The sequence below is a fragment of the Protomyctophum parallelum genome, assembly GCF_964188405.1.
Source record: "Protomyctophum parallelum genome assembly, chromosome: 12".
NCBI classification, from domain to species: Eukaryota; Metazoa; Chordata; class Actinopteri; order Myctophiformes; family Myctophidae; genus Protomyctophum; species Protomyctophum parallelum.
Genome location: NC_139712.1, coordinates 33811620 through 33834013, shown reverse-complemented (window position 1 = coordinate 33834013; position 22394 = coordinate 33811620).

Here is a 22394-nt window from a genome sequence, read left to right as displayed (position 1 = left end):
ATGCAGGTGGCCCCTCGATCCTCGACCCCCCCCCCCTCTTTCTCAGACGGTGCCACCCCCCCAACCACCCACCACCCCCCTCCTCCTCCCCCCCCCGGAGACTCCCTCTGCTCCTTGCCCACCCACATCGCCCCACCACCACCACCACCCCTCCTCCCCCCCGGCACACGTGTACCCTCTTAGTGCCAGCACGCCCCCTATACCTCCCTCCCCTGTGCCTCCTGCCCTCCGCTCGCTCACTCGCTCGCTCACTCCCATATCTCCTCCGCTCCCCCCCCCACCCCCCCCCGTTTTTCCCACGCCCCCCCCCCCCCCCCCACACACACACTCCACTCCTCCCCTCCTCCTGCCGTTGCATTGTGGGAGCGGCATTAGCGCACGTGCCCTCTTTTTTTTTTGTGCCAACAAGCTCCCCTGTGGCCCTCCCATTCCTTCCTCCCCTCATCCATCCCTCATCACTATGTAAGTGGGGGTACCACAGCGTTTTGCATACGCCTGTTTAGTCCTTTGAGGCAAGGCGGGGCGCCATGCGAATATGCAAAACGATGCCGGTGGAAGGCGTTTTGTTGTGTGTGATGGGGAAGGGGAGGGGGGGGATGTGTAATAGCGTGTGCCAGTCTCGCTATGTGTGTGTGTGTGTGTGTGTGTGTGCGTGTGTGTGTGGCAGGTGTGTGCGGCGGCGAGTGTGTTTTGTGTATGACTGTATATGCATGTTTTACAACACTTTCGTCTGGCTCGTCCAGAGCGCTGCGAGGCTGCGAGCAGGACGCACCTCCATGGGAGCCAGAGTTGGGCTGACGGCGTAAACCCAGGAAGACCCTTCTCAGTGTCCATGAATCCAACATGGAGGAATGCCGCCTGCATGCCGCGCTCAGCATTGGCCTTTATTCCATGCCGGAGTGGACGATTGTGAGGCTATAATAGGAATGGGTTATGTGTGTTACTTATTTCTTTGTCCTTTTCCTTTTCCTTTTTCGGAAACATGCGTCGTTACTGTAAATCCACGCGGCGGCACGACAGAGTCTGCAAATCTCAGCGGCAAATTAAGAACGCGGTGGAGGAGGGAGAAGTTTCTCTGCTTATACACCCCTCATCCCCCCCCCCCACCCCCCTCTCCTCTCTCCCATTCTTATCTGTGGAGGACCGCCAATGGCTCATTATAATTGGCCGTTGTCATCATGCAGATGACACACACACACACCACTCTCGGGCGCTCTGAATATCATTAGCGCCTTTGCATACCTCCGCTCGTTTTCTCCCCCCCCCCCCCAACCCCCCGTTTCCTTTCTTCTCCTTCCCTGGTTTTCCGGGGGCTCGTTGCCGTCGTGCGGTTTCGGTATTCCTTGAGAAGGTAATTATCATCCTCGGAGGCGAGCCTATCAATATGCGGAGATAGGCGAGGTAATGGAGAATGAAGGTGCATGTCTGATTGTCTTTTTCTTTCTTTCTTTCTCCTTCTTCTTCTTCGTCTCAGTTTCCAGCAGTAGTAGTGCTGGTCTCTGCCAGGCTGTGGGTGAGACTGAGTACAGTGTGTTGGTGTGATTGTACTCAGCTCTCCATTGCTGCGTTAGTCCATCGTATATCTCTCTGGTTACACTGTTTCCTCGCCTTCTTTCTCCTCCTCCTCTCCCTCTCCCACTCCCTCTCCCTCTCTCTCTCTCTCTCTCTCTCTCTCTCTCTCTCTCTCTCTCTCTCTCTCCCTGTCTCCCTGAGAGAGGGGGGGGGCCCTCTCTCTCTCTCTCTCTCTCTCGTTTGCATATATCAGCCTCTCCTTGCCTAGTATAATAGCCCTTAATTCTTCTCCGCAGCGCTTGCCTTCTGATCCGTGAATAAAAAAGAGACAATTTGCATATTCCGCATACTGATGAGGTCCGTTTTGCAGGGCCGCCTAATTATGAAGTCCTCTCTCTCTCTCTCTCTCTCTCTCTCTCTCTCTTGCAGCTTTTGCTTTTAACCCTCGCCTCGCCGGCCCATTTCGCTCTTGTCCGCTCTTTGTCTCCATAGGAAACCATTGTCTTTGCCTTGCGGATCTGGCAGTATAATTCGCCTGACAGAAAGAACAGCGAAACAAAAAAAGAAACACGAGCAGATTGCAACGAGGCACCGCTCCGTTCAGCCACTTCTTTTCATTTTGTTCATTCGTCGGGTTTCGCCTTCGTTTATCCCCCTCGTCTGTTTATTGGCTAATTTGCGGCGCCTCTCTCGCTGGCGGCGGTCTCTCCTTTAAGCTATCCCCCTTTGTCTTTGCCTTTGAAATTTACAAAATCTTACAAGAAATCAATACTTAATTGATTATTCACTTTCCCCGTAGCCTCAGACGACCGGCGGCGAGTGCATGTGTGTGTGTGTATTAGATCCGGGCGGGCGGCGCGTGTGCGCACGTGCATGTGTGTGTGTGTGTGTGAGTCTGTGGTATAGTATCCCGTTGGAATTCCCAGTTCTTCTGAGGCAGCAGGCGGACATGGTGGTGTGGCAGGCACGGCTCAGAGGAAAACACAGGCTGCAGAGTCCACAGTGTGTGTGTGTGTGTGTGTTGTTGTCAGAGGAGACGTAGACCAGGATCCCGTCAACAGCAGCCAACATACAGCCAGGAAGAAAACAACTTTCCGTGTCCGAAGGAAGGATTACTGCATCTCAGCATTTTGTTCAAACAAACGCCAGATGCCAAGAGGAGGGAGAGAGAGAGAGAGAGAGAGAGCGACACGGAAATCGACAACAACGACAACAACAACAACAACAGCAGAAGAAGACAACAAACCACCGGGCAGCATCCATCCATCCGCCTCGGGGCTACAGGAAGCACAGCAGGCTCCAAACAGGATGTGGAAGGAGAGCGTAGCATTGTCCTTCTGAAGCTTTTGGGGTTTTCTCGGGGGGGGGGGGGGGGGGGGGGTTTGTTGTTTCCCTTAATTCTCTCTCTGTCGCGTTTTGGTTTGTTCTTCCGCCACGCCGGCAGGCTGGCGCCCGGCGAGGAGAGAGAGAGAGAGAGAGAGAGAGAGAGAGAGGGGCAAGATGGCACCTGGACTCTTCACCATGTAAACTGAGACGGAGTGGGCGCGGAAATGTGGGGTGTGGGGAGTTGGGGATGGTGTGGGGGGCAGAGGGGCGTGTGGTGGTGGTGGAGGGGTAAAGGGGGTGCCTGCCTGCCTGGCTGGTTCACTGTGTCTGATGATGCCATAAGGATGGAAGGCACGTAATGATGAGGAAATGTACAGCAGATTGGCTCGGAGGAGGCGGGAGAGAGAGAGAGAGAGAGAGAGAGAGAGAGAGAGAGAGAGAGAGAGAGAGAGAGACAGATGGCAATCCTGGCCTGGTGCCAACACTATACCACGACACCCCCCTCCCACTTTACCACTATACCACACACACACACACACACACACACACACACACACACACACACACACACACCCACCCACACTCTCTCTGACACTTGTTGTGTGTGTGTGTGTGTGTGTGTGTGTGTGTGTGTGTGTGTGTGTGTGTGTGTGTGTGTGTGTGTGTGTGTGTGTGTGTGCGTGTGTGTGTGTGCGTGCACGTGCACAAGGTATAAAGGCAACTCAGGGCATTCGCTGTATTAGGGGAAGGACCACTAATGTGTCTTGACGTCAACGGTTCCCCTCAACATTTCTGTTACCTCCTAATGAGGCTTATAGGGTTAGCATTGAGGCTAGCATTCCAGGGTTAGCATTGAGGCTAGCATTCCAGGGTTAGCGTTGAGGCTAGCATTGGGTTTCGTTTGAGTGCAGACCCACGGTCTTACATCATCAATGCCAGTGACGGAGGCCTTCTAGTCAGCATGTCTGGGTTTAGCCGCAGAAAAAGTAAGGATGGCCAAAGTATAAGGGCCTCTAGGGCAGGCAGTGGTTCTCACGTGGGGTCCATTAGTTCATATGGCATCAATATCTGTTCACCAACTTAACCTAATATACATTAGCTATATTTGAGAATAGCAGATATACAGTAATACAAGCTATACGCATCGCATCGTGAAACAATTCACAACACAAACAAATCTTGTCTGTGGTCGGATACATACATGTTCATTTGGCAGTCCTTGACATGACTCAGCAGATTGGCTGATCCGGAACTACTTCTACACTCTTGCTTATAGTTGAGCTTTTAAAATCCTTATGTTGTTCATGTCCTCACTGCAGTATTGCCTTATTCACTATTATTTTAATTTTGTTTTATGCATTTGTCAGAAGGGTGCTATACAAATAAAGTTGTATTATTATTATTGTTATTATTATGAATACATTTTGAGAACCACTGCTCTAATGAGGTCCGTGGTCTGTCAATTACAATGTCACACGTTGTTCTATTTGTCTTTGGTTAACAACTTTTCAATAGTTGTTCCCCAGGCGTTACACATATCTATATCATTGTCTGGATGCTGCAGTGTCCAGAGTTAGGTTTAGGGTTGGCATTAGTGTAAAACCCCTTGAATCATTTCAACCCCAGCCTCCGTATTGTGGGGAAAGCTTCAGCTGAAAATCACAGATGTTTATTCATCGTACTCCCGGTGTGTAACTATAGGAACATTAGTGTTTAGTGTGGGGTTAATGTTGGGGCTCCATTTTCGTCACCGCTAAAGCCCTTATCCCTAAACTTATTTTTTTACTATTTTGCAAAACATTTTTGAATAGTTAAAATGACCAGTCTACAAGCTCACAACGTGTTAATGTAGATTGGCTAGTTGAACTATTCAAAAATGTTGTTTAGTAAAAAAAGGCAAAGATGTTTAGGGATAAGGGGTTTAGCGGTGACGAAAATGGAGCCCACAGTGTATAGCATTGTGAAGTTTGTCCAGTCCACTCCAATGACTGGCAATGCAACGAGTTGCAACCACTTGCAATAGAATCCCCCCAAACTGCACTGACTTGGGCAACAGGGCAATACAGGGCTGCAGTTTCTCTCTGCAACGTATTGCAACCGTTTTGTTGCATGGCAGATCATTATGGTGTGGACTGGGCCTTATAGTATGAGAGTCAACGTTAGGATTAGCGTAAGGCATTAGGGTTAGTGTTAAGGGCTATACTGTTAATGTTAGCATTAGGGTATGTGTTTTGGGTTGGGTGGTTAGTGTTAAGGGCTATACTGTTAATGTTAGCATTAGGGTATATATGTCTTAGGTTGGGTGGTTAGTGTTAAGGGCTATACTGTTAATGTTAGCATTAGGGTATATATGTGTTAGGTTGGGTGGTTTTGCAATAGGGTCAGGGTTAACTTCAGGGTCATGGTGTTGAGATTTTTCTTAATTTGTGATGGTTGATTTAATGTTGCAAACTGTCGACATTGCTTGAGGCTATGGGGTATTTATGCATGGATGACTGCCCTAAAACGAAATGAGACCAAGAGATACGGGCTTGTCTGGCCTCCAATTTCACCCCTGTGTTCACGCACGCGACAAAGGTCAGATATTGACCACCGTCCGCATCACAAAATAGATGTTGCGGCCTGCCTTCATCAGTTATTTTCATTATACATAATGACATTTAGATTTAGGAGGAGGAACGAATGTGATTTTTTTCACCCCCTCCCGGTGTTCAAGAAATAAAAAATGCTGGCTCAGGATAATTTATGACAAGAGAACGAATGGCAACTGGATGGAGTATTATCATGTTCATGTTGAACTCTGCTGAGCAAACACTTTGTGTGTGTGTGCGTCTGTGCGTGTGTGTGTGTGTGTGTGTGTGTGTGTGTGTGTGTGTGTGTGTGTGTGTGTGTGTGGTTAGAGAGAGGGAGAGATAAAAGGGGTGGGGGTGCATACCATATATACCATATGCATTTAGACTGCATGTGTGCCCACCGACACTGCAATGGAAATCTGAATCCTGCCACTTGTGTTTTACTAAAGGCTGATTAGCAAAGACGTAAATAGACGTATTTCTTTGGTCGGCACGCAGCTATAAGTAGACAGTAAAATCAGGCTTAACCACTTGAACCCCGACGATTTGATGTGATGAGAGTGAGTTACACTGTGGCGATAAAAGAGCGTGCCAAGTACAGCTGTAACTCGGGTCCATTTCACTAAGAATAGAGAGGTTTTAAGTGCTTACGCTATAGCAGAGTGGCATGCCAGCGGAGAGAGACAGACAGACAGACAGACAGACAGACAGACAGACAGACAGACAGACAGACAGACAGACAGACAGGCAGACAGGCAGACAGGCAGGCAGGCGGTGCTGGGGATATATATACGGCGGCATTAGTGCATGATGATGATGTTTCTGTTGTTGTTTCTATGTTTGCTGTGTGACTTACTGACTGGCTGACTGGCAGCAGGACAGCATGTCAGGGAACAACGCTAGGGCAAAGCCCTGCTTTCTTCAGATAAAGACCGACATGATAGTACTCAAGTGAGTATGTGTGTGTGTGTGTGTGTGTGTGTGTGTGTGTGTGCGTGTGCGTTTGCGTTTGCGTGTGCACGAGCTTGTGAGCGTTGTTAGAACGGGGGGGGGGGGTCGCATTTGAATACGAACAATCTGGGATTCATAATGGAACAGATAGAGAGAGAGAGAGCGAGAGAGAGAGAGAGAGGATGAAGGGGACAGGGGGTGTCTAGGCGATTTGACTTGCGAATGAGGCGATGCATATCTGCATGCTAATTACACGGCAAGCAGGGGAGAACGAGAGGGAAAGGCTTCCCATGAGCCAGACAGGAGCGAGAGAGGCACACACACACGGGAGACAGAGAGAGAGCGAAACAAGGTACCGCACGGGACAAACGAAGCAACGGAACGAAGGGAACGGGACGGACATGCTATACAAACGAACACACGAAAGCAACGGAATCGAGCCACGTATACGACGTGGACGGGACGCGTGGCTAATTAATTAACCAGTTTGCCTTCATTCTACCGGCGTCTGATGTTCAACTTTTGTTTTTGCTTTTCGGCGAGGATCTGTGTGTGTTTATGTGTGGAGGGGGGCTGGTGGGGGGTGGTGGTACATATCGGCAATATATGGGGGTCGGCGTCCGAAAATTAAAATTATTGATTGATGCTCTGAGGAGGGGTGGGTGTGTGTGTGTGTGTGGGTGGAGGGGTTGGGTGGGTGGGTGCTGGCGAGGGAGAGGACGTTTTGAGGATCTAATTACGAGAGGTTGGGGCCAGAGCCTGGAACGATAATGGATGACGACGACGTGCACTGTGGCGATTGGCCATTAATCTCCGTTAACTCCGCACCAGGATATTAAAAATTCTAATTAGGCGGACAAAAAAAATTGTGTGGATAGTGTGTGTGTGTGTGTGTGACTGTGTGTGCGCATGTTGTACACGTGAGCTGATATTTCGGGCGCCCTGCACAGTGAGACACCATCGCTCTCCCACGGTACAATATATACACTGTACATGAGTATATTAATTGTACGGCCAGCCAGTCTTAAGTTTTAACTCGAATTTGACTGAGCAAATTTTAACATGCGAGTGTGTCTGAATGTGTGTGTGTGTGTGTGTGTGTGTGTGTGTGTGTGTGTGTGTGTGTGTGTCTGAATGTGTGCGTGCGTGCACGTGCGTGTGTACCTGGCTGCCAGATTTGTCTTTTTGAGCATTATAATAAAATCCTCCTGAAGTGTTGATTTGTGCAAAACCGGGTCAAACAGAGTTAAATCAACATTATGGTTTTACCGTGTATTTTTCATGATGCCAATTAATTTATTATTAACACAATACCTACCGTTTTATGTTTCATTCTATGAAACCTTTGCAACTTAATTTTATTTGTATTATTGTGCAATGCTTTGCTATATTCCAGGCTCACTTTAGGAAATGAAAATAAAAATATATCAACTTTTTTTTGGGTCATTGTGTCATTTGCTGGTAAACAAGATTCACCAACATGCAAAAATCCTTAACCACTGAAAGTACAAACCTGAGTTGGTTGATCGGTTCTGTACTTTCCCCCCCAGATATCTTTGTCAAAAATATGTATATGTATACAAGCACTATGTGAGCTTGTAGATGGGCTATCTAATGTGTGCCCCACCCAACACCCCCCCACCCCCTATAGTGAGACTGTGGAGGTGGTTACCTACAGAAACACACTGCTCTCTCGCTTTAAAGTATTTGGGGGATTTTCCCTGTTTTTGTTTTTGTTGCCCCAAAACCTCCCCGTCTACCAAAACAAACAGTGAAACACCACCACACTACTACTCCAGCAGCCGATGACATGCAATCAATATCTATCCATCCATCCATCCATCTATATCTATGTAAAGGGAAAAGTTACATATGCCTAAGAAATGCAAAGCATGACTCCCACCTAATGCGCCCAGAGGGAGTGCCCAGCATGGAGGAAAGCCTCCCTTATATAGCACTGAAGGGGGTTCTTCTGTGATGATGTCATCAGTAGTGGCCTTGGGCGGGTTACATCAGGCCTTGTGCCCGCCCTGGACAGCTGGAGGAGTGTGTACTGTAGCTCTAGACGTCAGGCCAGTGCTGCTTCCATCAATAGCTGTACCGCCTTACACGCTCTGACATTGTCGATAGATTATGAAATCTCACAGTGTCAGCTATTCAATATCACAAATTGCTCCCTGTGTGTGTGTGTGTGTGTGTGTGTGTGTGTGCGTGTGTGTGTGTGTGTGTGTGTGTGTGTGTGTGTGTGTGTGTGTGTGTGTGTGCCTGTGCCTGTGTGTGTGTGTGTGTGTGTGTGTGTGTGTGTGTGTGGGACATATGCGGTAAATATGCAACGGGTTAATGCATACATGTTCCTGCAATGTCTTGGTGTATTCACTCTGCATGATTAGGAACTGTCCTTGAATTAGTAAGATGAAATCGCACCACACCGCCCACCCCCACCACGTGACACATGCGCGCACGCACACACACACACACACACACACACACACACACACAGCACACACACATACAGTACAGGCATACACTACACAAACATCTCCTATTAGTTTAAGAGTATAGAGGCATAGTGGAACACACACACACACACACACACACACACACACACAATGAAGGAACGTGTTTCACCTCTAAGTTAATTCGCTGCTTATTAGCGGTAGAGGAGAATATGTGCACGCGTGTGTGTGTGTGTGTGTGTGTGTGTGTGTGTGTGTGTGAGTGCGTGTGCACGCGCGCGCATGTGTGTGTGTGATGGCCAGCACGATGTCATTACCTTAATGGTCTTGCGCTAGGGTTGGTCATTAAGAGAGGATATTAAAGCAGTAGGCTGTTTTTATATGCATGGAAGGCTGGCGTGTGTGTGTGTGTGTGTGTGTGTGTGTATGTGGGGGGGGTCACAGTTTGTTGCACATCACTCATATTGAGAAAACAAACACACACACACACACACACACACACACACACACACACGCACACACACACACACTATACAGGTGTACATACAATGAAGAGACACTTGTGTCTATCGCCCTCTCTCTCTCACACTTTACATGAAAATACACACACACACATACACACACACACACACACACACACACACACTCGGGAAACACTTATAGATGCACCCGCTTGCCCCCCCCCCCTCTAAAGTGGCGTTTTATGCATATGCGCCCCCTCTCCCTCCAGTCACATTGATATAGAAATTTATGAGCTGTGGGGTTTGACGTGCATATCATTATTATTATTGTTATTATCTATTTCAGGCAGGGAAATAACATTAGGCCAGGGCAGGAGCGTATATATAGAGACAGCAGGCAGGGGCCTATCAGCGCCACAATCACACAGCCCGGCGTTACGGCTGATTTATGCGGCCTGGTAACTGCCTGGGGTAACGCCCCTGGAGGTACCGGCCCGTAAAAAATTGTTTTAGTCGATTGATTAATCAGGCCTAGTCATTTGTACTTCATATGCGTATGTGCATTGGGGAGGGGTGTGTGCGTGTGTGTGTGTGTGTGTGTGTGTGGAGGGGGGGGGGGGGGGGGGGGGGTAATTCTCTGAAGACTGAATGGTCGACGCGACCTTGTTGGGCAAGGTGATAGGAGAGAGAGAGAGAGAGAGAGAGAGAGAGAGAGAGAGAGAGGGAGCAAGAATGCATGGTTGCAACACAGAGAGAAGAAATACTATGAGAGGATGAATTATGAATTGTGTTTATTAAACACTTGAAGCCCAGCATCCATATTGGCCAAAACGTTACATTTCTGTGCTTGTATATAGCTATTTTTGACCACTAATGGCAACTTTTGCTTTTTGATAGCAACTTTTACTACTAATACCATCAGAATCAGCTTTATTGTCACATCAAAGTTATACTTTTGAATACTTCAGCATTTTAAAAAGGAAGTATTTCAACTTGAGAACTAATTTCACAGAGTACAGTTTTCACTTGTAGTTGAGTAACATAATACGTGAACATAATATAAAACCAAAATGAATACAACTTTAGTTTAGGAAGAAACAATACAACACATCCTGTTAATGCAAAGCCGCATCTACAATCGCGGCTACAGCTAAAACTCTCTTTGCAGATCAGTCTTTTGTTCCCGTCATGCTGGGCCGGACAAGCAGAATCCCCGGAGAACTTTGAAATGAAGGCAGTTGGAAGCAGAATGATTCAAGCAGAAACAAAACAATACCAAAAAACACAATGTTCTCAAAATGGGACTTAGCATAATACTATACTGCTCTGGGAGAACACATTGTGACTGAGGACAAAATAAATGTTCTTGTCCCCACAAGAGAATTGATTCTCTGAGTTACAGGCCTCCAATAAGGTAAAGCTGCAGATAGGGTTCAGGGTGGGATTAAACATTAGTGGTTAAGTTTAGATTTGCGGGTGGAGTTTCACCAAATAGTATACCTATTTGCACGCTGGTGTTGCACACAGAAAATAGGCAATCTACAAGCCCAATTTTCTACGGCTACTTTCAGTATGCTGAAGGCTTCAAATTGCCCCAAAAAGATACGATTATAAAATCACAAGTACAGTATATCAGTAAGACACCCTGAGGGCGTGCAGCCGTGCACGCATCCGCCTGAGTGACAGCAGACTGCTGGGCGAGCGCTGGCGCTTTGGCATGGGGGGTCAGATCAACATAATGTAATGAATTCTGTACTGGCCATATATGGAGCGTGTCTTGAGTGTACAGGGTTTGATGAGGTCAGATCAACATATGGAATGTCAGAACAGGTCAGCTCCATTATGGATGTCACGTGATGTCACGAGGCATGACCATGTATGGAGGCGTGGGGTGACGGACGGACGGACTGACTGATGGGAAATGCGCGTTTTCATACAGTAAATGCGACCTGTGGTCGCAACAAACTTGAATGCGTGCGCGCGTTTGTGTATGTGTCACAGTGCGGTGTCACAGTGCGTGCATTTCTGCACATGCATGTGTGAGTGCGTGTGTGCGTCTGTGTGTGTGAAAACAAGAACAACAGCATTGTGTGTTATAACCATTATACTTGTGAATGTCAGGCATCATTTTCCAACAGCAAATGGACAGTCATTGTCTGTTACAGTAAGTGCACAACACAATAGTCCATTAGTGCATGTGATATAGACTAAAGCTGCTGTGGGTGACATGAGAGAAGCTGATTTTAGCATGGAAGATGTCTAATAACTGTCTTTATCCCAGTTGGAACCACTTTAGTGTCAAAGCGACCTTGAACAGGAGTACATTTCATAATGTGTATGTGTGTATATTGATCTGTATGAATGTACATCATTGCTGTAACAACCATGTCCAAAACGGTTTGAATAAATAAAATAACCAGTGCTCCAATGGATCCAATGTTATTTAGTCGTTCTTATCAAAATTGTCATTGGTTCAATGTTTATAAAAATGAAACCCACAGACACACTTAAAGACTTACAAAAAATTAAAGTAAGTAAAATAAACTTCGCAAAAAGTGAAAATTGCAGATGTATGTGTACTGTATGTGTATGTGTATACGTGTACTGTATATATGTATTTGAACGTGAGATCAAATACATATATAGCATGTATTTGTATGTAGTCGACTATACTGTATAAACGTTAGCTTAACTCATCTCATAGTGCAGCTAAAACACAAACAAATGAAATTCTGCATGCTTAACACGGTGTGACTGCGTACGTCCTTGTCAAGACACAACATGCATGGTGCTAATCTAAACTACAGGCATGTTTCCAGGGGTCGGGACCAATTCCAGCGCCACCCAAGCAGAGCCTGGATGCAACTAAAGTGGAATTGGGTGGAGGGGTGTGCGGCATACGCATGCATGTGGGGGCCATGCAGAGCACACAGGAACAATGCCCTGCATGATTCTAGATTCTAGAGAGCAGTGCTGGACTCTCAGGCACAGATTATTATAAATTTGGTCATTGGCAATGAGAACACTACAGGGGAGGGGAAAAACAAATATTAGCCCCCCCCCCCCCCCCCCCTCTTCAATGCCAGGGCCAGTGTGAGCTGTTTTCCATTTTAATGCATTATGTGTGTATAAGGGAGAGAGGGGAGATGAGTTTTTTCCCCCTCTCCATCTGTGTGTGTGTGTGTGTGTGTGCACACGTGTGTGTGTGTGTGTGTGTGTGTGTGTGTGTGTGTGTGTGTGTGTGTGTGTGTGTGTGTGTGTGTGTGTGTGTGTGTGCGTGTATGTGTGTGTGTGTACGTGTGCATGTGTCTGATTTGGCGGTCCTCCGATTTACATTTTTCTTGCACAGCCTGCGAAATGTTTTCAGACGTGGGGCAGCGTGACTGCAATAATATATAAGGCATGCTCTCTCTCTCCCTCACTCTCTCTCTCTCTCTCTCTTTCTCTCTCTCACACACACACACACACACACACACACACACACACACACACACACACACACACACACACACACACACACACATACACATACACATACACATACACATACACATACACACACACACACACACACACACACACACACACACACCTACACTGCTCGCTTTTTACAAATTGTGCGTGCATGCGTGCGTGCGTGCATGCGTGTTTGTGTGTATAACATGTTTGTGTGTGTGTGTGTGTGTGTGTTGCCATCAGTGAAATGGAAACGCACACTCGGCGTGATTGTGTGCTTTCCTTCCATAGCTCAGCATCACTTAGTGTTGTACTGAACTCTTCCATTCACTTCACACCTCACCATGTATCTCCACAACACACACACACCTCCCTGTGGGGCACGTCTCAAATGTGGAGGTTCAACTCTGCAACAAAAAAACAAAAAAACAAAAAAGGTGTTATTACTGTTTTGTCAATCAAAGACACGTGCAGTCAAACAGACGGTGGTTTTCACGTCAAGGTGGACCCCCAAATGAGAGAGAGAGAGAGATCCAGAGTGCATATATGCAATGGCTCCCGGTTTGGTATGCATCAGGCCATGGCCACGGACCCCCGTCACTCTGACAGTGATGGGGGTTCTTAACTATTTAGCTTAACTATTTAGTTAAGAATCCAGCCGGGGCACCTGATGGAGGGGAAAGGAAATGGTCGAAATAACGTGTTCCTTCCACGCACTATACGTCCAGCCGGGGAAACTCTCCCCCTGTCAGGTGAAAAGAAGTGGCTTGCATGGATAGAAGGAAGCATGAGGTCAGTCCGCTGACCCCCAGGTTGGCAGAGGAAGTGTAGCGCCCAGGATTACATTTGATAATTGACACTAGGTGAAAAAATGGGTTGCAATCGTGAGATAAAAATAATCACATTTTTAACTGCGGACCCCCTGGAACCCCCTCAACCCCCACCTCCGCTGGGGGTGTCCCCGGTCCCCCACTTTGAGAACCGCTGCTATAAATCCAGCACCACGGCGGATTCGAACCCACAACCTCCATGGTGGTGGGCAGATATCATTTACCACCGCTCCACCCACTCCAGCGCCCCCTTACTTTTAGTACTATAGTATCCAATCATCTCCTCCTACTCTTGCAGTCAGATCTAGACCATGAATCTTTACATGGCGGGTTGCTAAAAAAAAAAAAGACACCCAACTGTAAAATATACAGTACAGTTGGGTGTGCGACTATATGTCTATTATTTGGTGTTGTGGTCTGGTGGCCTATCATGATGTTAGGCTATCTGTGTCGACTTCTGCATATTTGGCTGTCTGCTCTGTCGACAGACAGGAAAACAGAAACACTTTGCATGGATTGAACGTTCTCAGTCGCCTTCTATGGAAGCATGTATAGTGCACCGTAAATGGTGCCGTAAATGGTGTTTGTGTGTGTGTGTGTGTGTGTGTGTGTGTGTGTGTGTGTGTGTGTTTCACAAATAGCAGATTGGGACTTGGAATATTTCCGCAATATTTTTTATTTTTTAGCTTTACTCCATGAACTTGAGAAGAACTTTGCCACGCTAAGAAGAAGACTAAGAAGAAGAAGAAGAAGAAGAAGAAGAAGAGAGAGACAGAGAGTGAGAGTGAGGAAGAGAGAGAGGCATTTCAATCTACTCTCCTATTTCACGGCACTCAGATATTTCACCGGTTGGTCAGAACTGAACCATCCTAACAGGCCCACAGCATTCTGCTCAACCGAGGGTTCCGCATCGCAGCTCCCAAAATCACAAACACACACGGACCATCCACGCGTCCCGCATGCACCTCTTCTCCCTTTCCGTTCAAACCCCCAACCTGGGGCGACGCGCTCGCATGAGCTCCATTACAATTTACAATTTACAATTTACAATTTAGGCATTTAGCAGACGCTCTTAATCCAGAGCGACTTACATTTAGGCAAGAACAAAAGCATGGGAATACATCACATAAAGCATTTATCATGGAACATGCGTAAGATAAGAAGGTAACAGTGGAATATCTATATGATGAAACTATACATACACTATACATAATAAACTATACATATTCACTACTATGCTATACATATGTACTATGGCGTGCTATGACTATATACAATACAATTATAGTGCTGTCTACATAACATGCTATAAGTCTGTGTCAAATGCTATCTAAGCCAACAGAAATGCTATGTAAGGGGTTAGGGTAAGTGCTATGGGCCATGATGGAGTCTGAAAAGGTGGGTTTTCAGGCTACGGCGGAAGATTGGGAGTGATGCTGCAGTTCTGACTGCAATGGGAAGTGCATTCCACAGTTTTGGAGCCAGAAGGGAGAAGAGTTTGGGACGTGTGGAGCGTTGTCCCGGCGTTTTTAGTGAGGGTACTTCCAGTTTCCCTGCGTTGGCTGATCTGAGTGCGCGGGAGGGTTTGTAGGGTTCAATCATACTTGTAAGATATGGGGGAGCCATACCTTTGGTTGCTTTGAATGCCAGCATCAGAGTTTTGTATTCTGTGCGGGCAGCGACCGGGAGCCAGTGGAGGGAGCGGAGCAGGGGGGAGACATGTGAGAATTTTGGCTGGTTGAAGACCAAGCGAGCTGCTGCATTTTGGATCAGCTGGAGAGGCTTAAGTGCACATGCTGGTAGGCCTGCTGGTAGGCTCCATCTAAGCACTCTGTCATTTAAAGTCTAACACAGGTATCGATTCCATAGGTTTGATTCTAAATGCAATGATGTCTTCCTCTGAGAGTTGATTAAAGCCTTTTGGTATTGATGCACTGTGCGTGCGTGCGTGAGAGAGAGAGAGAGAGAGTACGACGTAGGGAAGGATGGGGTGAAGAAAGAAGAGAGAAGGCTTACATTGTCGGTTTGTGAGTGCATGCGTAGACTGCACACGTACGTACATACAGGTATGTGTGCGTGTGTGTGTGTGTGCGTGCGTGTGCATGCCGCGCATGTATTTATTGATGGAAGCATTACAGAAAGCCACAGCGCGGGGACTTGCGTGATCCAGAACGACAGCCTCAGCTGATTGGTGAAGCCCAGAGCAGGCTGTGTGAAGCTGAGGGGCTTTAACTCACCTTAAAGTCAAATCACATTCAGCAGTCGTGGCCGTCGGGCGGAAAACCTTGCATGTCCAAAAGCGTTCCTTTTTCATAATTATTTCAAAAATAGTGAAAATAGCTGCTCAACGTGCTCACAGCATGCGGTATCATGCCATGTTGCGTGAGCTAGTATTTGTTAATTTCTGTGCGACGCTCTTGTGTGATGAAGTATAGTTGGGCGTTCATTTGCGAGAAAACATAAAAAGTTGAAATTATGGAAATACGAGGTTTTCCGCCACGGCTCTGTGTTACTCTGCTGCTCACGCCGCTGATCAATGCACAGCCAGTCACTACGTTACAGTCCCTCATTCACTGATCAATGCACAGCCAGTCACTACGTTACAGTCCCTCATTCACTGATCAATGCACAGCCAGTCACTACGTTACAGTCCCTCATTCACTGATCAATGCACAGCCAGTCACTACGTTACAGTCCCTCATTCACTGATCAATGCACAGCCAGTCACTACGTTACAGTCCCTCATTCACTGATCAATGCACAGCCAGTCACTACGTTACAGTCCCTCATTCACTGATCAATGCACAGCCAGTCACTACGTTACAGTCCCTCATTCACTGATCAATGCACAGCCAGTCACTACGTTACAGTCCCTCATTCACTGATCAATGCACAGCCAGTCACTACGTTACAGTCCCTCATTCACTGATCAATGCACAGCCAGTCACTACGTTACAGTCCCTCATTCACTGCTGGGACGCCATTATGAACACACCTCACTCCACCAATCAACCTGACCACCAGCCGTGTGTGTGTGTGTGTGTGTGTGTGTGTGTGTGTGTGTGTGTGTGTGTGCGTGTGCGTGTGTTTGTGCGTGTTTAATCTTTAGATACATTTGTTCAATTGCATAATTGTATTGTAAGGCCTCCATTGTAAAATACAAAATGGTTGGTCTTACTATCAAAGCCAGTATAAGCTATTAAAACTCAAACCAAAACACTGTGTATTATTACGCACACCTTTGGTGACAATTGCCGATCTACAAGCTTTTCCTTTTTCTTTTTAATCCTCTTTTTTCGCTATGTTAATGAATTCGTCCCCACACACATTTACGTGTTTGCCCGACACATGCATGTAAAGCGTCTTTGAGTACTTATGAAAAGCGCTATGTAAATCCCAATTATTATTATTATTACTGCTGTTGAATCCCACTGACTCACCTGCCAGAGAGGAGCCCCCACCGGGAGGACGTAGAGCCTTCATCCTACTCCTCCCGCCCAACACTCCCCGCTGACAGGTGCCGCCACTAGCCTGTAGGCGTACTGTACCTGCAGTGACAATTATCCCCCTCCTCCCCCGAACACGGGCCAATTGTGTCCATGCATGGCATGCATAAGCTCGACAAAGCCGTACATGCACCACGGTTACAAGCCTTACAAGTGAGCTTGTACTGTAGATGTGGTATAGAGAGTATGCACAGGCATGATTTTCCCATCAGGACATTCCTCCCTCATCTAGACTGAGTGGCAAAACATTGAGCAGCATGGAGTGTTGTAGTTTGGAAGCGCTCGTTGGAAATCACTCAACCATCCTGCATACCACCTGTTTCTAAATGTCACATAATGCAGGAGGCAGCAAAATGTTATTGAAAACAAGCACTTCCAAAGTCTGACACAGAAAAATAATCAAATGCAGGGCATTTCTTGACAGAAAGTAGCTCATAACGTTTCTATGGTGGATTTTAATGAAACAAAAACTTTGCAGATAGAAAGAGGATAATTCAAGCTTTTCGTTCAGCTGCAATGTTGGTGAGTTTAACATTGTTTAATGCAATCAGACAGGACTTTTCTGTTTGGATGAATGGGCTGTCATGGCCAGAAAGTAGTTTTTTGCCACTCAGTGGGCGTTCATGTGCATACCCTCTATAAGGGTTAAAATTGGGGGGGCCAAGTGTAGGCCCTTGGGGGACTCCTGTCAACGCATTATTCAACTGGTTGAATGTCTCTTTACCATATACATCACAGTAGCGTATTTTGAGGACGTTTGGGGCTAGCATCTTGTCTCATATGCATAATTGGTACGGCAGGAGAGGATCGACCTTCTCTAAACCAAGTCCGGCAAATATGCAGTGCTAATTATATCCAACTATTCAATGCAAGAAAAGAAAAATAAATAAGCATATACATTTTTTTTTCTCCATTGTTTTGCCAGATGATAAAAATTCCATCGTTTTGCAACATTGTATCTTTAAAGTGCAGTGGATAACAATGCAGCATTTCCATTCCGGTGTCTCTATACACAATATAAGAATTAGACTGAATAACATTGAATCCCTCACACACACTCACACACAGACTTAACGCACATGGAGTGGAACACGTGCACACACACACACACACACACACCTTGACCTGGGTCTCCCGAGCTAATTAAAGGGAAAGGTAGGAGAGCGCGGAGATGCGATAACGGTGAATCATGTAGAATAGTTGTAATGGGTGACCTTTTTTTTCTCCAGTCCCCCACGCAGGCGAGCAGAAATCTCATTTGAGAGTGAGCCGTTCCAATTTGCCGTGGCGAGGCAGGTGTCAGAGTCTCTAGCAGGCAGAAAAACATCCCCCGGTGGCTCGTCTTTTGTCTGAGAGAACAGCCGCACGCACACGCTGCCTCCTGTGTGACTGCAGAGTGGAAACAGTCCACAGCAACAGGCTCCATGTTAGACCAGCAGTACTTATTGGCAGCTTTATGTCTATAGCACATTCCAACAACAAGGCCATTCAATGTGCCTTATAATAAAACATTAAGCCATTTTGGACTGAGGTCGATTAAAAAAAAAAGGCTTCTAAATCCTAAAAAGATTCTGTGTCAGTGGTGCTCAAGCTTTTTCATGTCAAGGACCCCCATAATTATCTCTATTGGGCCACGGACCCCCATCTCAAAATATGTAGTTCCAGGGACCCCCCAGAAGCCAATATTTTAGTTAAACATGTTCGCTCTGAAATTCAAAGATTTGTGCGACATTTTCACGATTTTTCAAAAATAGCAGACCTACAAGCTCGTAGCGTGCCACTTGGTGGCGTGCTATGAGCTTGTAGATCTTCTATTTTTCAATAGCTAAAGCATAACATAATGCTAACACCAAAAGGGGTTCCCGCTCAAAATGGGTTAAGCAAAGGAAACGCATCATAAAAAAAACAAAATAAGTAAAAATGTAAAGACAAATAAGAGCAAAGTGCAAAGAACGGCGGCAAACAGAAAGGCTTTTATTTGTGATTTGAAACAACTAAGAGTGGCAGCAATCCAAATAAGCATAAAATAACCATAATCCAGCTGATACAGTGTGGACATGACATGCGGTTAGATATGAGGTGCATAAGTATTAAGGTTAGCCCAGGGGTAAGGTAGACATGAGGTGCATAAGGTTAGCCCAGGGGTAAGGCAGGCAACCTGCTGCTCTAGAGCCACATGTGGCTCTTAAGCTGCGTTCAGACTTCAATATATATATTTGCCTCGGTTCGTCCCCTTTGTGTTGTGCCAGGTCGCGTCGCGCCCGTTCGCGCAATTCTCGTCTTTGCATTGACTTTGTATGCAATCGCACCGCTCTAACCATCCAAGTCTGAACTTGGATTAGGTCACGTTTAGGCCCTCTCCCGTGGCTCCCAGTTGCTACAAAGAAGTATGAAAAGGAATAAGAGGTTTTCTTTTATTTCTTTTGCATTTTAATCATAATTTATTATTGAATTTGTAGTAGGCATAAAGTTATATTCTTTCATTTTGATATTGCAAAAACAATGTTGCCTATATACACCAGATAAAAATAAGAAACACATTTAATGAAGGAAAATAAAAAAAATATTAATGCTAAGAGATCTTGGTTTGTTTTCACCACCAATGCTGCCTGTTTACTGGTACAGTCTATACTTGATATGCTTTGAGAAATTAGCAAACAATAAAATGTAATGAATGAAAGACCAGAAAAATCACAAATAAATAAAGTTTACTTTATTAAAGCAAACATATTTTGCGGCTCCAGATAGAATTGTAATACGTTTTTGGGCCAAAAATGGCTCTTCTGATAATAAAGGTTGCCTACCTGAGATACAACAGTTTAAAGTGCAAACAGAGTATCACCCAGTGCTGTCAGTTTTTCTCTATAATCACATTTGATGCTTTATTACGTTTTATATAAAACAAAATTAATATTCAAATTATATTTGACACCTGAATTTTTTTCCAACAGCTCTAGTATATCAACGTATTTGTCATGTTCTAATTTTACTCAAGCAAAATATAATATATATATATATATATATATTTATACTGCTCTTCTTCCATTGCTGTCCATACATTCACTCATTGTTGAGCGGAGTCCCTCAGTGTTTATTCTGCTATACATTGTAAACGCTTACAATGCGTTGCAATGTGACACGTTGTAAGCTTGTAGATCGGCTATTTTTCCCGGAAAGTTTTTCCCAGAATACGGATGCTCAGTTTTACATTTTTAAAGGAATACTTCACCCGGAAAATTACTCCCCCCCCCCCCTCCCCCCTATCAATTACTCACCTTGTGAAGCCTTGAACTCATGGTGAGTTGTTGTCTCCACCAGGCCGAAGGCATGTGGGGAGAGTATGTTTTGCACTCCGTCCGTCCGCGTGTCCGTCCGTCCGTGTGTCCGTCCGTGTGTCCGTGAACAGCTAATCTCGGCCACCGTTAACCCGGTCGATGCCATATTTTGCACACACACTCCCTGGATGCCAACCATGAACCTCTGCCCCAAACTTTCCAGAACGGCCTGTTATAGCGCCACCAGGAGGCCGCTTTGTGCAAAACAAGTTTTTGCACAGTACACCTACAGATTTTGTCCAAACATCACGCAAATTGGTACACAGTCTCTCTAGAGCCATTCAACGAAACGGGTCTTTCACATTTATCACACTCCATCCTGATTGGTTAAGATTGGCTTCCAAAGTTCACAGGAGTGCTCAGTTTCAAACAAAATGCTGCAAATCATGAACACATTGCGTGATTTCCGTCAAATTGTGCACCCACATTCCCACTAGGCCGAGGACGAAATGCCACATGAACAATTTCAACTCAGCCTCAAGGTGGCGCTATAACTGGCCGAAAAGTGTTTTTACCTCTAACTGCACGGATCTGTGGATAACCTGGTGGAGACCTGTGCCCGGAAGGGCACTTTTTCTAGTTTTGTTTGGTTTTGTCTCATTCCTGAGCCAATAGGAACTCACTTTGAGAGGCCTTAATGATCCAGGTTCAAAGACAATGTTCTATTGTTTTGTCAATGACAATGTTTTGTATTAGTAAATTTATATATTGACTCAGGAATGAAAAAAATATATTTTTTTGTATTAAAAAATCTGAATACTTCCACCGCTGTCCATAATGTACCTGTAATCTTTTTTTTACGGCATTTCTCCTCTTCTCTTCTCTTCTCTTCTCTTCTCTTCTCTTCTCTTCTCTTCTCTTCTCTTCTCTTCTCTTCTCTTCTCTTCTGAGGAGTAAGAAAAACAAAAAGAGCTCCATGTTGTTGCGTAGGTAAAGGATTATGTTAGTGATCAGAGCAAACATGAGCATTATAAACACAGTCCATCTTCATTAGGCTGCAGGCCACATATTACCGAGCTGGACACTGTGGAATGTTAGGATGTCCATGTAGCCCAGGGCACGAGCAGGAGGGCTGCTGCACTGAGCAGGGCTCACCACTGCCTTTGATCCTCTGCAAAATGTGTGTGTGTGTGTGTGTGTGTGTGTGTGTGTGCGTGCTTGCGTGCGTGCGAATATACGTGTACGTGTACGTGTACGTGTGCGTGCGAGTGTGTTAGCAGCAATGCAATTTCACAACCCAAGTACGCCAGCTGGTCCACGTTAAAGTTCCAAGGTAACCATGGCGCCCCGCGGCTGGTGGGGAGAGAGGGATCGAGGGAGAGAGTGTGTGTGTATGTGTGTACTTGTCTTACTATGCTTGTGAGGGCCCAAATGTATAGTCGAATTTGAGAAATAGACACGGTGAGCACAGTTTTTCCTGCACGGATCCTCGTAAGATAAATAGTTGTTTGATGGTAGCTTTACAATTGGGAAAAGATTGAGGTTTGGGGATAGGATTAGACATGTAGAGGTTAGGTATAGGTCTGAGGGGTGGAGGTATAATGCATATAGAGGTTAGGTATAGGTCTTAGGGGTGGAGGTATACTGCATGTAGAGGTTAGGTATAGGTCTTAGGGGTGGAGGTATACTGCATGTAGAGGTTAGGTATAGGTCTTAGGGGTGGAGGTATACTGCATGTAGAGGTTAGGTATAGGTCTTAGGGGTGGAGGTGTATACTGCATGTAGAGGTTAGGTATAGGTCTTAGGGGTGGAGGTATACTGCATGTAGAGGTTAGGTATAGGTCTTAGGGGTGGAGGTATACTGCATGTAGAGGTTAGGTATAGGTCTTAGGGGTGGAGGTATACTGCATGTAGAGGTTAGGTATAGGTCTTAGGGGTGGAGGTATACTGCATGTAGAGGTTAGGTATAGGTCTTAGGGGTGGAGGTATACTGCATGTAGAGGTTAGGTATAGGTCTTAGGGGTGGAGGTATACTGCATGTAGAGGTT